This window comes from Equus asinus, chromosome 20 (assembly GCF_041296235.1).
Source record: "Equus asinus isolate D_3611 breed Donkey chromosome 20, EquAss-T2T_v2, whole genome shotgun sequence".
NCBI classification, from domain to species: domain Eukaryota; kingdom Metazoa; phylum Chordata; class Mammalia; order Perissodactyla; family Equidae; genus Equus; species Equus asinus.
Window position 1 is genome coordinate 41,511,169 of NC_091809.1, and position 14,597 is coordinate 41,525,765.

Below are 14,597 nucleotides of genomic sequence, written 5' to 3' on the forward strand. Positions count from 1 at the left end.
GTCTATTTTTTGTTCCTTCATGGATGATGTTTTCCCTGGCTCATTTTGTGGCTTGTTGTCTTTGGGGTTTTGAAGTTTCACTCTGCTATGTCTGTGTGTTGATTTCCTTTTATTGAATCTACTTGGGATTCCTGACTCTGAGAATTGGGTCTTTCATATTTCAGTGATTAAGTGATTATTCTTTTGAATCTTCCTTTTCCCCTATTCTCTTGATTCTTTCCTTTTATATCTGCAATTAAATGGTTGTTAGAACACTCTAGCCCAAGTGTTATCACATCCTGCAGCCTATTGGGAGCCACCTGGTTTTATAAAAGTTACTATTGGAACAAAGCCACATGAATTTATAATTGTTATGAATCTTTCAGGCTACAACAGCAGACTTGAGTAGCTGTGACAGAAACCAGAAGGTCTGCAAAGTCTAAAATATTTATTATCTGGCCCATTAAGAAACAGTAGATCTCTGCTTTTGGCCCTTATATCTTTTATTTACTCTTTCACATTTTCCATTTCGTTGTCTCTGCATTCTGAGTAATTTCTTCCTATCTATCTTCCCATTCACTAATCTCTTCAGCAATATTAATCTCTTATTTGTCCCAATCACTAATTTGCTAAATTTAACTGTTTTTCCACAAGACTCATCTATGTATTTCTCAAAGCTACTTGATCATTTTTTCATTGTCTGTAGGTCTTTACTTATGTTTTTTATTCCTTCTCATTTTTTAAAACACATTAAGCATGCCCTTTTTTGGATTCAATAATTCTGATATTTTAATATTGACATCCTCATGGGCCTGATTCTGCTGATTATTGTTTCTGCTCGATCTTGCTAATGGTGCCTTGTACCGAGAATGAGTTTTGTGCTTTTTTTACTATAAAGTTATATGTCTTATATTCCTATGGGGATTTTTATTCAGACCTGCTTTAAGAATGCCTTCCTCTAGTAGGGATTTGCATTTACTCCTTCCAGCTGCCTGGAGAGCATTACACTACCCACCTAGGTATACTTTAACTTAAATTTCCTGATTATAGTTTTTCAAAGAAGAAAAATGACATAAAGATCATTAATTCACAAGAATATACTGTTCTCCCTCAATCTGTAACCAAGATAAAAATAGAAAAGTGGGATGAATTTCTTTTCTACTTTACTCTTTTCCTGAGAATGTAGCTCTTCCTCGATCTCAGTTTTACATAGGAGTCTTAATCCTGCCTTCCTGCCCTACGCAGGTGTAAGGCTTTGTCTCCTGTACCTGAGGATAATTCCATCAAACCAAAGCTCGAGGCAACCTGGTGTCAGAGATACCACAGGTACAGAAGGTCTGGTGCCCCAACTTTGTTCTGGACTCAAAGAGTTTCCCTCTTCCTGACAAGTTCACGTATTCAAAGAGTGGGTTTTTATTTCAATATTTTATCCAGTTTTTCAGAAGTTGTGTAGCAGAAGACTTTCAAAATATCTAGTCTGTATTATTGCCAGAAAGATTACATCAAGTTTGATCATATTTAATTATTTTAAAATTAAAACTTCTTTATGACAGAAGACTCCATTAAGTAAATGTGGGATGAGGGGGAAGTATTGACCATGAGATAATTTTTGTAACACAAATAAACAACAAAGAATTTGTATTGTAGGGAAGCAAAATTTGCTACCCCAAAATATGCTACTTTGGTATATTGATTATTTTGAATTAAAGTTACTTGAGAAACAGCCAGTGCAAGAGAACACTGTGACCTTCTCTATCCCCCTGAAAGCAGGAAATAAGTTTACCATGTGAAAGGTGCCCTCCCTGTAGAGGAGGTAGAGAGACATCCTTATCACCAGAGTTAGGAAATGTAGGGCTGAGAAGGCTATATAAACAAAATCTGTTACTTATTTACTGATTTACTACCCAAGCCCTTCTTTGTCTTGTCAATTCTTTACAAACTTATTGTTTATTTGTCTAAAAAGGGATAAGAAATTTTCATATATTGAGGTATATGGGGTAGCTATTCCGGTTTAAATCTGATTCAGCCTGAACTAAAAGAAACCTGACTTATGTCCTATCAAATATACGTTGTACACCTGCTTTAACCATCAAAGTAGAGAATGCATTAAACATTATCTCAAGGTAAAAGAATGCACTCTTTGAAGATAAGAATCAAAGAGTATCAGTAATGCCAGGATCAATACTCCTGAAGGCAAGTTTCCCTTTCCCAGACATGAGGGTCATGTTGACCTACTACTCTGCAAATGAATGTCTCTTTGACACTGATGAATATGCATCCCAGAAGGGTTTGATGTACATTCTCTGTTCTAGAAAGGTATAAAACTGTACTGAAAGCCATGCTTCTCCAGAATGCTTTCTTCTTTTGTGGAGTCTGGTTTTCATCCTGGCTCAAGGAAAATTCGCCTTATCTCTTTTGTCTATAGAATGGCTATTGGATATTGGCATTGACAAAAGTATAAAAAGCTGCCTGTTTGGGTCATTTCTATGGGTCTCACATTCTTATGGAGCTCTTGCACATACAAAATTAAATACCACTTCCTCCTGTTAATCTGTCTCATACCAATTTAACACTTAGATCAGCCAAAAGAACAAAGAAGGCTAGGGGGAAATTCCCGCCCCCCCCCCGACAGTGTATAGATTATACAAAGAAGTAACTTTTTTTAATGGTTGAACAATCTCATAGAAAAATAGGAAAATCTTAGAGAACAAAACAGGGGCAAAAAAATTGTGTGAAAAGATTGAAGGAGAGCAGAATATTCCACCTCAAAATACCCCTCTTTGGTGTAAGGATTACTTTACGCTGGTTATTTTCAAGAGACAGCAGACATAGGAAAAGCTCTAAAATATGAGTAGAAGTTATCCTTCTGTATGAAACATTAACATTTATAAGAGAAATTTCCATTTGTAAGGGTGTCTCCCTCTCCCTCTCTGTACCAAGAAGAGAAAGATGACTCAATCTCTAGAAACTTATCAATGGAGAAGACAATGACTTAAATCTCATAATAACTTTACCCTTGTTAAATGTGCTTTTCCTTGTAACCTCTAATAACTTGGCCTCTCCCCTCCCCCCCCCCCACCCCCGTGTCTTCTTTTTCTTTAGCTGGAGATGCGATTTGCTGTGATGGGTTGGGCCATTTCAAGGAGTCATCCTATTTTCCTGGAAATCTCTCATGTACACAGGAGGTACACATATTACTAAACTTCTGTTTTTCTCATGTTAATCTGTCTTTTATCTAAAGGAAGAGTTAAAAAAAATAGGCCCCAAATGGCCCCCACAACAGCAAACCACAACTTATTTACAGTTTCAGCCCCTCCCAGGAATGTGACCTTTAAACAGTCAATCTGAAATTTCCTGAGTTGCATTAGAGAGGTAATCTGCTTGATAAAACCCCTGCCATTTCCTTCTCCCCAAAATAAGAATACTGACCTGAAATAATCCTTTCCTTTCTTTTCTTTTGCTAATAACTCCTTTGCCCCATACTCCTTCCTATGAAAATCTTCCATTTTGTACAGCCCCTCAAAACACCCTTCTAGTTTTCAGATGGGATGCTATTCAATTCAAGAATCACTTTTAAAAGCCAATTAGATCTTCAAATTTACTTAAATTTTGTTTTTTAACAGATTTAGTGGCAGCTGTGGGAACTAGGTAAACTTTTGACGGCATTTGGGGACAATGAAAAACATAGGCAGGGCACTCTCAAACCCCATTTTGAGTTCAGTGTCTCTCTCACTGGTTCTGAGGGCCATTGCTAAGTTCCGCTCAGTTTGAGCTCAACTCTCTTTTTGCTTTTGAGCTCTCAATCTAATTAGCTTTCCTTTGCAGGACAGGTCAGCTTGAGCTGGCAAAAGATTCTACCAAGAGCCCAGCTGAACTGGCAGAGAATTCTGCTTGGAGCCAGTGGAGCTGGTAGATAGTCCTACACAGAGCCAAGCCTCTAGTCTTTCAGACCACAATTCCCCGGGTGGAAAACCTCAACCCCTAGATCTGTCTCTGGATTCTGCATTGGGAACTGCTGATGGTTTCGTATGCAATTCTACATTTGTTTGGAATTAGCCCCCAGATTCCATGCTGGGAAGCGTTGGCAATAGGTGCAGTTCTCCATTAAGTTTGGAATCAGTCTGCAGTGCCTATTTCTTAGGGTTTGCTGGTTCAGTCCTTTTCCCCAGCCCAAAGTTCCACAGGTAGTGTTGTAGTTACTGGCCAGAGTTGGACCAGTTTAACTTGAAAATTGAGCTGATTCTGGGATTGGACTGGATCCAATTTAAACTGGACTGGGTCCAGCTGGAGGCCTCAGGTGAATTTTAAATAAAAGCTAATTGCTATTGGGAATCTCAGAATAAATAAAAAAGCCTCAAAATTGCTGGGCATGGGTCAAGCATTCAAATGCTGTTAAAGCACTTGCCACCTCTCAAACCTATGGCAAGTCCCTTAGGTATTAGTTTGGCTCCAAGGAACCCAAAGGCTTTAGACAAAAGAAATGGGATCCTCAAGTTTCAAAAAATTGAGCACTCCACCTTCCAGCACAACTGTTCATTTTATGTTTAAGAACTGTGGTCCTGAGTGTTGTAGATATCTGCAAAAATGGCAACGTTTAACTAAAAACAACCTAGAATTATGATCATTATGTGGAATGGTCCAATTAGATAAAATTGATACAGAAGCTTACAAAAGGCTTCAAGATTCAGAATTGAAAGATTCATTGCAAAAGGCTAGTGAAAAGTTAAAGAGATAAGGGATACTTAAAGCAAAAGACAGTAAGACTGGTGTAGTGCTGACATAACTCCTACTGCTTCCTCTATCCTCCTCTGAGTACTCATTCTAGAAATCCTCTGTATGAATTGTTTTCCCACTCTAAAAAGACTACATGACCATAAACAAAAGCTTGCCAAGTTAGGGACATTACAGACACCCTCACATCTACCTTTGAAGGAGTGCCCCATATGGGCCCTTCCTAAAGTTGATGGGCCCCTGAGGGATTTCCTGATAAACTGCTACATTATTCCCTTAAACAGTCAAGGGGGAACTAAAATTAAAATTAATGGAATTGTCCAATACTGCCAGAAATATTAGTTAGTCCTGGCTGAAACCTGACAAGATATTTTAAAAGATTTAATAACTTTATGATCAGAAATTTGGCCAAATTGAAAGCTGGTATTCAGAGACTGATAGAAACTTCTTTAAAGCCCTCTCCTTTAAGCTAAAATAAAACTATGTACCCGGAGGTAAAGAAGCAAATTGGAGAAAATGTAATTGAATGCACATGTCAGTCCAATTATTTAAGGATTTAAAAATGACTGTCTTTGTTTTACAAATGTAGTCTTTACAGGACCAAAGGCATGGCTCTAGAAGTTTAAAGTTCACCTGCCCTTTTTGCTAGTCCCCCAAACCTCACCCATTCCTCTCAAAATGCTTGAAAACATCAGGATGTTAGAAACAGAACTGTCCTGGAAATATGTCCCCAAAACTCCATCTTGGAGGAAACTTGGATACCTTCTCTGTACTTTTGTAATGTAGATTTTCTACCCCCATCTTCTCTAGGAACTAAGAGCCATTCCTTGAAATGCAAATGTTTTTCATCAGAAGGAAAAAAAGAGAAGAAATATTTGGAAATTGGGCTAGTGAGAAATCTTATAAATCTTCTCCACAAATATTAGTGACTATGAGGTTTCTGTTTGCATCAGTCTGCATGTGTATGTTATGGTTATGTGATATGTTTCTACCTTTGGGTGATATTACTAAAATTAATTTGTAAAAGAGCTCTATTTAATTAGGTTAAAGGTCAAGCACTTGTAAGAATTGGGCATTCTATAGTTCTCTGAAATACAGAAACTAACTCAAATGCTTTTCAAGTTTATGTGATCTGGGATAATCTTTGGTAAATATAAGCTAGTTTAATTTAAAAAGACATGTGTTTAAAGTTATTGGAATTCAACATAAAGCAGATAAAAAACATTTATTCCACCTGGGTTTACTAGTTAAATTCATGTTATCTCTGTTGCAAAATTTGTCAGCAAGAAAAATAACTCAGTAAGATGAAACTTTCATAGGTAATCCAAACACAGCTGTTAAGAGCAAGAAAAGTAAATAAATAAAAGTAGGATAAATAATGTTTTAGGTGAACTTTTCAAATAGTTTGCCAAATCTTTTGGGTAACCTGCAACTTTAAAGTTTTGCTAAGTTAAATTAAATAATGGGAACTTTATTGAATATCTAGATTATTCCAAACTTAAAAAAAAACTAAGATTAAATTTTCTTTCATCTGTTAAAAGGACAAAGTTTTTCTTGGACAGGTCTGCTCATGATAAATGATAATGAAAATAAAGCAAAGATTTTATCTTTTATCAAAATAATTTTCCGTGCTTCTTCTGGTCTTTGATTACTCAGAAAAAAAAATCTTCTTAATATTAAAATAACTATGTTTTATTAGCAGATAATTATTGCTTCATAATGATCTGTGATCCTATTAAGGAAAGTGTTTTAAAACTTTCTTTTTTTGACATTTTTGACAAACTTCCCAAAATCAGATTCTAAATGAAGTCTTTTTGACCTGGAAGAAACTGTGGGATTTCAAGAGGATCCCTGGAACAGTCTGAAAGATGTTAAACTAATTAGGCTTATTTGATATACTAAATTACATAGGAAGCATTGTCAAATAAGGAGATGACTCCTTCAACAAGGTCTTTCTTTGACTTATTTGATTTTGCTTGGTTTGGGTCTTAGAGACCATGGCTCTGAAGTGCACTCCAAGTGTTAGGAATTATCCTGCTTCTTATAATCATAATAATCCTCCTGGCAAATTTTATTTTCTCAAAAACTTTAAATGCATGTTTGCAGCCACTAGCTGCCAAGCAAATGATCTCCCTATGACTGGAATATCAGAAAAGAAGTGAAGAAAATGATCCATTAAAGAGTGTGAACCTGGAACCATGGCTAGTGAATATCACACAGAGAATAAGAAAAAGCCAGGAGAACTACAGAGCAGGAGTTGAGAGTGGCACTAATGCCTTAATTTTTAACCATATCTCTCAGGCCGAGTGTTTTGATTAAAAGAGGAAGATTGTTAAAAAAAAATAATAATAACAGGTCCAAAATGGCCCCCACAACAGCAAACCATGACTTATTCACAGTTTCAATCCCTCTCAGGAATGTGACCTTTAAACAGTCAATCTGGAATTTCCTGAGTTGCACAAGTGAGGGAACGAGCATGATAAAACCCCTGCCATTTCCTTCCGCCAAAAATAAGATGACTTAGCCTGAAGCAATCCTCTCTTTTCTTTCATTAACAACTCCCTTGTCCCACCCTCCTTCCTATAAATACCTTCCGTTTTGTACAGCCCCTCAAAGTGCCCTTCTAATTGCTAAATGGAATGTTGCTTGATTCATGAATCATTTAATATAGCCAATTAGGTCTTCACATTTACTCAGCTGAATTTTGTTTTTTAACTAGGGTCTCAGCCAAGAACCTAGAAGTATAGAGGAAAAATTATTTTCTTCTCTCCCACAAGATGTTACATTCAATAGTAAACAGGAAAAAATGAATATCTATGTCTTAGTCCATGTGGGCTGCCATGACAGAATACCATAGAGTGAGTGGCTTAAACAGTAAACATTTATTTCTTACAGTTTTGGAGGCAGGGAAGTCCAAGATCAATGTGCCAGTAGATTCAGCATCCAGTGAGATCTGACTTCCTGGTTCACAGATGGCTGTCTTCTTGCTGTGCCCTCACATGGTGGAAGGGGCAAGGGAGCTCTCTGGGATCTCTTTTTTAAGGGCACTAATCCTATTCATGAGGGATCCATCCTCATGACCTAATCACCTCCCAAAGGCCCCACCCCCTAACACCATTACACTGGGGATTAGGATTTCAACATATGGATTATGGGAGGACACAAACATTCAGTCAAAGCAAACTATGACCAGGAAAGTCCTCTTCAAGATATTTACCTATAGAAACACTCTGCACAAGATATGGACAAGAAAATGGGTACAACTTTTATTACAATGTGAGTTGTAATACTGAAAAATTGAAAACAATTTATCTTTTCAACAGGAATCAAGTGAGTAACTGTAGTTTATACCTGCATGGAATGTTATACAGCAGTTAACATGAATGAATTATATTTTTATGTCTCAATTTGGAAAAATCTAAAAAACAAATTACTTGATAGAAAAAGGCAAAGAGTAAAATAATAATTGGACTAAAATATTATTTATTTAAATTTTAAACACACAAAACCACACTGTATACTATTTATGGATACATACATACATATCTACAAAAATATAAAAATTGATATTTTTATACATAAATATCAGATTGATATTCATTAATTGTTAGAAAGTAGTTCCTCTAGCAAAGGAAGCAGGAAAAGAGTAGAGTTTTAGCACTATCTGCAATGTTCTTTTCTTTTTAAGAGAAAATTATTGCGAGATAATAGAAAATATATGTATTGGTCTCTGCCCCCAGTTCCTGGCAGAGTTTATGAAACCTTTGTAATTTCCTAAGTGATAAAAGTATCTCTTATTCTAATATTTGGTCTCTGACAGCCTCCCTGACACCAGTCTCCTAAAACCCTTGCAATTTCCTAGGCCACAGGAATGTCTTTAGTTCTAATGAGGTGATTTTAGGTGGGCTCCTGGATGGCTCCTGGATGTGGGCTGGTCACCAGAAAGACCAAACCAGAAGTAGAAACTTGGAATTTCTAGCCCCACCCCCATTTTCCAGAGAGGGGAGAGGGGATGGAAATAGAGTTAATAATTTATCATGCCTACATAAGGAATGCTCCATAAAATCCCAATAGCACAGGTTTCAGGGAGCTCCCATGTGGTTGAACACATCCACACGAGGAGGGTGACACACCTCAACTCCACAGGAACAGAAGCTCCTGCTCTGGGAGCCCTCTCAAACCTTGCCCTGTGTGTCTCTTCATCTGACTGTTTAGCTGTATCTGTTATAATATCCTTTAACAAACTGGTAACATAAGTAGCTATTTCCCTGAATTCTGTGAGCCACTCTAGCAAATTAGTCAAATCTGAAGAGGAGTCATGGGAACCTCCAATTTATTGTCAAATCAGACAGAAGTTGTGACTAACTGGGCACCTACTGCTTACAATTAGCATCTGAAGTGGGGAGGGGTCGCAGTCTTGTGGGACTAAGCCCTCAGCCTGTGGAATCTGATGCTATGTCAGGGTAGGTAGAGTCAGAATTGAATTAAATTATAGTACACCCAGCTGGTGTCGTGGAGAATTGCTTGCTGTGAGGAAAAATTTGCACTCATTTGGTAACCAGAAGTGAAGTGTTCTGTGTGACTAGTGTGGGGGATCAGAATTTGCCACCTCAAAATGTGTTTCTTTGGCATGAGGATTAGTTTGGGCTGGTTGCTCTTAAGAAGCTGCAGACATGGGAGAAGCTCTGAATACCAAATAGAAGTATCCCTTTGTGAGAGACATTTACATTTGTAAGGGAAATATCCGTTTGTACAGTTGTCTCCCTCTCTGTACCAGGAAGAGAGGGATGACCTTATTTCCAGAAACTCTTACAAATGGAAGGCCAGGACTTAAATCCTACTTAAATCATAATAACTTTGCTCTTGTTTACTGTGCTTTTTCTGGTAATCTCCCATCACTCACTCTCCCCACCCCTAACATCCTCCTTTGTCTTTAACTAAAGATGGTATTTAAGGTGGCAGCTTTGGCCATTCTGCAAGTTACTCAGCTTTCCTGGGTTTCTCCCGTGTATATATGTTATTAAACTTTGTTTGATTTTCTCCTCCTTATTCTGTCTCATGTCAATTTGGTGCTTAGACCAGTCAGAAGGACCTAGACAGTAGAGGAATTGTCTTCGTCTTCTACAGGAGTAAAGGAGAAACAGAGGAAAGCAACACACAGGAGGAAGGACTAGGTTTTTCCATATACAAGAGAGAAAGACATAGGAGTTGGGAAACAGTTTTTCATTACACATATCTAAAGCAAATATGGTAAAATATTAACATCTCTTAAATTGAGTGCCAAATGTATATATATCAGCATTATTTTCTGTGCACTTCTGAATGTCTAAACCACTTTATAATTAATTTTCTAAAAGAACGAGGACAAAATGAATGAGTGTAAAAATTGCCAAACATCTTTTGACAAGAACACTTATGAATAGAGATTTGAAATACCATAAGGCTTTAAATATATATATATGTAATATAAAACAGATAAATATATGTTACTGCCACAGGAAAATATAAAGTTAATCAAGGTTACAGAATATAGTCCAGAAACTGGTCCAAGTGTTGACTGGATTGTAAATTTCATAAGAACAGAAATTTTTACCTGTTTTGTTTTTCTGAATTGCAGAACCTAAACAGAGCCTAGAATATAGTAGGTATTCAAAAACGATTTGTTGAATGAAAGAATATTCCTTAACCATGTCATTTTGATAAAATGTAGTATTTCAACTCTATGAAAAATGGCAAATAAATTGTTCAATAAATAAGATTGTAGGATATTCATCTAACAGGAAAAAAGATAATGTTTGCCTAACCCTATATACAAGAAAAATCTAGCATAAATAAAGATGTGAAGATAAAATAAAAGTATAAAAGCATTTCTTAACATTGATAAAGATTAATGTTGGCTATGATATGAGTGAAAAAAACAAATCCAAGTTGCTAGAGAAGATAAGAACTGCTACAGTCTTTTTGCAATGTATTCTGACAGTATGTACTGAATTTGGGCACAAGAATCCCAATCTTGATATTTTGTTTATAAAAATAAAAGATATCAATAATCAAGCATAAATATATAAACATTTTTAACACTTGGAAACAGATAAGCAAATAGCAGAGTATTACATGTTTCATGATCTCATACATTGGTATGTAAATTAATAAGCAAGGCGAAATTTTTGGAAGGATACACCAAGCTGTTAATAGGGATGAGAGCAGTTTTAGGAAAAAAGAAAGACTAAACCAAAATTTAAAAATATGTATGCTACAATGTAATATGAAAATATACAATATAAAATTATGGATAATATTTCTTCAAAATTGTAAGAAATGAATTTGTTTATGGTGAAAAATTAGAAAGTAACATAGAGCAGAGAAAAATCTTGATTTTACTAGAAGATGGGACTGGGGCAGCTCTGTTTTTAGATTTCTATTGTTACTTAAATACTTCTTTCAATAAGGTAACATTAAATAAGGATAAATAAAATATTGAAAGAAGTGTAATGAATTTCAGGTGGGGGAAAACACTGCTAATCAATTCAGGGAAACTAGAAGAGTTAAAGGAAATATTTGATATACCTAGCACCATAAAAATGTAAAACTCCTGCATGGTAAAAGAAAGTACAATCAAAGCCAAAATACAAATGACAGAGTAGGGAAAATATTTACACCATCCATAACAGGAAAAAAGTTAATATTGCTAATATTTTAAAGGCACCTACAAATTAATTAGAAATGAAAGACAATCTAATAGAAAAAAGTGTTCTAGATATATGAATTAGCAAGTCACAGAAGAGAAATTGCAAATGGCCAACAAACATGAAAAGATAGTCATCTTAATTATTAATTAGGGAGATATCAATTGAAACAATAACTTCTCTGCATATCTAATTGGCAAGATTTTCAAAAAATGGATACTACCCAGGATTGGCACTGGTACAGGGAAACTGACACATTTACAAACAGTTCACAAAAATGTGACAGCAGCAGATGGTGGAGCCTCAAAGTATGCACGTAAATTTCCCTCAAATCATTTTCTGACTCCTAAAGTGTGTGTGTGCATGGCATACTCCAAGAAACCCAGTGAAAAGCAACATCTGGAAGACTGAGAAACAAATTTCAGCTGCTGCTCCTGACAAATGAAAAAAAGTTTGGAGCTTGAATTCTAACTTGATGCTAGAAAGGTTGGTAAACAACTTGGAGTTTCCATTGAAACTAGCAAAGATCCATAACAGAGGATTAAACACTATGGCTAAAGGCTAAGGAGTTGCCCTAAGAATAAGGGTAAAACCAACACAGACTAGCCCTTAAAACATATAAAAACAGGGGCCAGCCCGGTGGCACAGCCGTTAAGTTCGCACATTCCACTTCAGTAGCCCAGGGTTCGCCAGTTCGGATCCCAGGTGCAGACCTACGCACTACTTGACAAGCCATGCTGTGGCAGGCATCCCACATATAAAGTAGAGGAAGATGGGCACAAGTGCTGGCTCAGGGCCAGTCTTCCTCAGCAAAAAAGAGGAGGATTGGCAGCAGATGTTAGCTCATAGCTAATCTTCCTCAAAAAAAAAAAAGAAAAGAAAGAATATAAAAACAAATCTCCCATGGTTCAAAGTGATTAATCAATAATTTGTCTTCCTGAAGGAACAAAAAAAGAAGCCTTTCCAGAGAAAGATTATAGAATCCAGGGTCTCTATAACTTATTCTGTGGTACACTGTATATATGATAACAATACATGCAAAACTCACTAAATCTGTGAAAAATGTGAACCATGATCAAAAGAAAAAGTAGTCATAGAAACTGACTATACATGAGCAAACACTGACGTTAGCAACAGCTTTAAAACAGATTCTATAATTATATTTTAACTTAAAGAAAAATATGGACATAATGAACGAACAGATGGGGAAATTTCTGCAAAGAAATGGAAATATTCAAAAGAACAAAATGGAAACTCTAGAACTAAAAAGGAAAACGTCTGAAATGAAAAAGTCATTGGGTTTAACAGTAGAATGGAATGGTAGAATAGAGGATCAATGACCCTGAAGACATCAATAGAAATTATTCTATTTTGTGAAATAGATTTTGTTTTCACGTTTAAAAATACAGAACTTTGGTGACCTCTGGAATAATATCAGGCAAATGTGTAATAATTATCCCAATTCCATTTGAATTCCAATATAGATGGACATTCACTATAAAAATGCCAAACAATTTTTAGTCATAAATTTTTTTCTTTTTTTTGAGGAAGATTAGCCCTAAGCTAATATCTGTTGCCAATCCTCCTCATTTTTTTGAGGAAGACTGGCCCTGAGCTAACATCCGTTCCCATCTTCCACTACTTTATATGTGAGACACCTGCCGCAGGATGGCTTGACAAGCGGTGCATACATCTGCACCCAGGATCTGAACCGGCAAACCTCAGGCTGCTGAAGCAGAATGTGTGAACTTAACCACTGCACTGCCAGGTTGGCCTCTAGTCACAAAATTTTGTTTAAATGACTCCATTGCTAAATATGACACTCTTATTCCACAGGATCTGAGGCATCAAAAATATTTTCAAAGAGAATTTCAGTCTCTCGGTAAATAATGAGGAAGCAAAAAGAAGCGTTTTAAAGTAACGAGACACTTGACCATAGACCCAGTTTCCCTTTCCCAGTCCTTCCTTTTTCTATAATTTTTGGCCATTAAATCGTTGCATGACTTGTTCAGTGATTATAAAAGTTAATGTGAGATTTGTCTAGTTTAGAATGATTAAACGTCTTTGGCGGGGGGAGGTAGAGGATAGAGGAGTTTAAGGTAGTTTCTACCTAAAAACCAATTAACATCTTTGATCGCACCCTTTCCCTCCATTGCAGTCCCCTCCATTTTTTTTCCCTCCTCCTCCTATATATTCCTCAGAACTTTACCACAGCCTAAAATACTTCTATACACACATACACAGTTGAAGATAAATATAAGGGACCCTTGGTAAAGCTATGTGGTCATTAAAATATTTATTCTGCCCACAGCCTCATATTTTACCTTCCATAACCTTCTTGAGTTCATCACCTTCATGACAAGAGCCCTAGGGCCCTCTCCTTTTCTCCCAATAGTTGCCTATTGTGTACTTTTGAGGAAATGTTTATGCTCTGAGTAAAAAACAGCCCTCCAGAACTCCAGCACCCTCAAAGTCTACAGCTTCAGGATAAACTGGGACAAGCTTGGCTAAGGCAAGCCTGCCTGCAGCTGTTGGAGAGCCATTCCCAAGAGTTTCTAGGGTTGAAGCCTTTTCCTGCCAAGTTCTCAGGATGTGACTCTTCTCCTGCCAGAACACAGACCCACTGGAAACATCCTCCCACCAGTTTTCACTCCTCTCCACTTTCCCCCAAACCAGCCACTCTTCCCCTCCCTGTAATTTCATCATTCCTTTCTTTTAATGCTTTAGCCAATTTTTAAAATAAGACTTTTTTCAACTTTTTTTAGAGGTATAAATTACTGTGTGGTCATCATAAAAATAATTCTAAAATTAAAAAGGCATGGAAAAGCACTTAACCTCTATTGCCCAGAGACAACTGATTTAAATTTTTTACTGAGTGGTTCCTTTTGGGTTCAAATTCATTGGAAAGTATAATCTCAATAAGTGTGTGAGAGATTAGACAGGCAACAGTTTTGTATCCTGCATGTAGAGCCCTATAGGAAGGCACTAAAATAAAACGAATGAGGGACATATTTTAGACAGAGTTCTGGAAGGCGCCAGGAAACCAGAGTCCTCTTCAGGTCCATCCACTAAATCACTGTACAACATGGACTAAAATCACTTTATCCCCCTGCAATCAGTTTCCTTATATGTATAATGAAGGGGCTAGACTTGAATAACTTTAGGTTTACTTCTTTCTGACATACGTTGTTTATTTTCTTT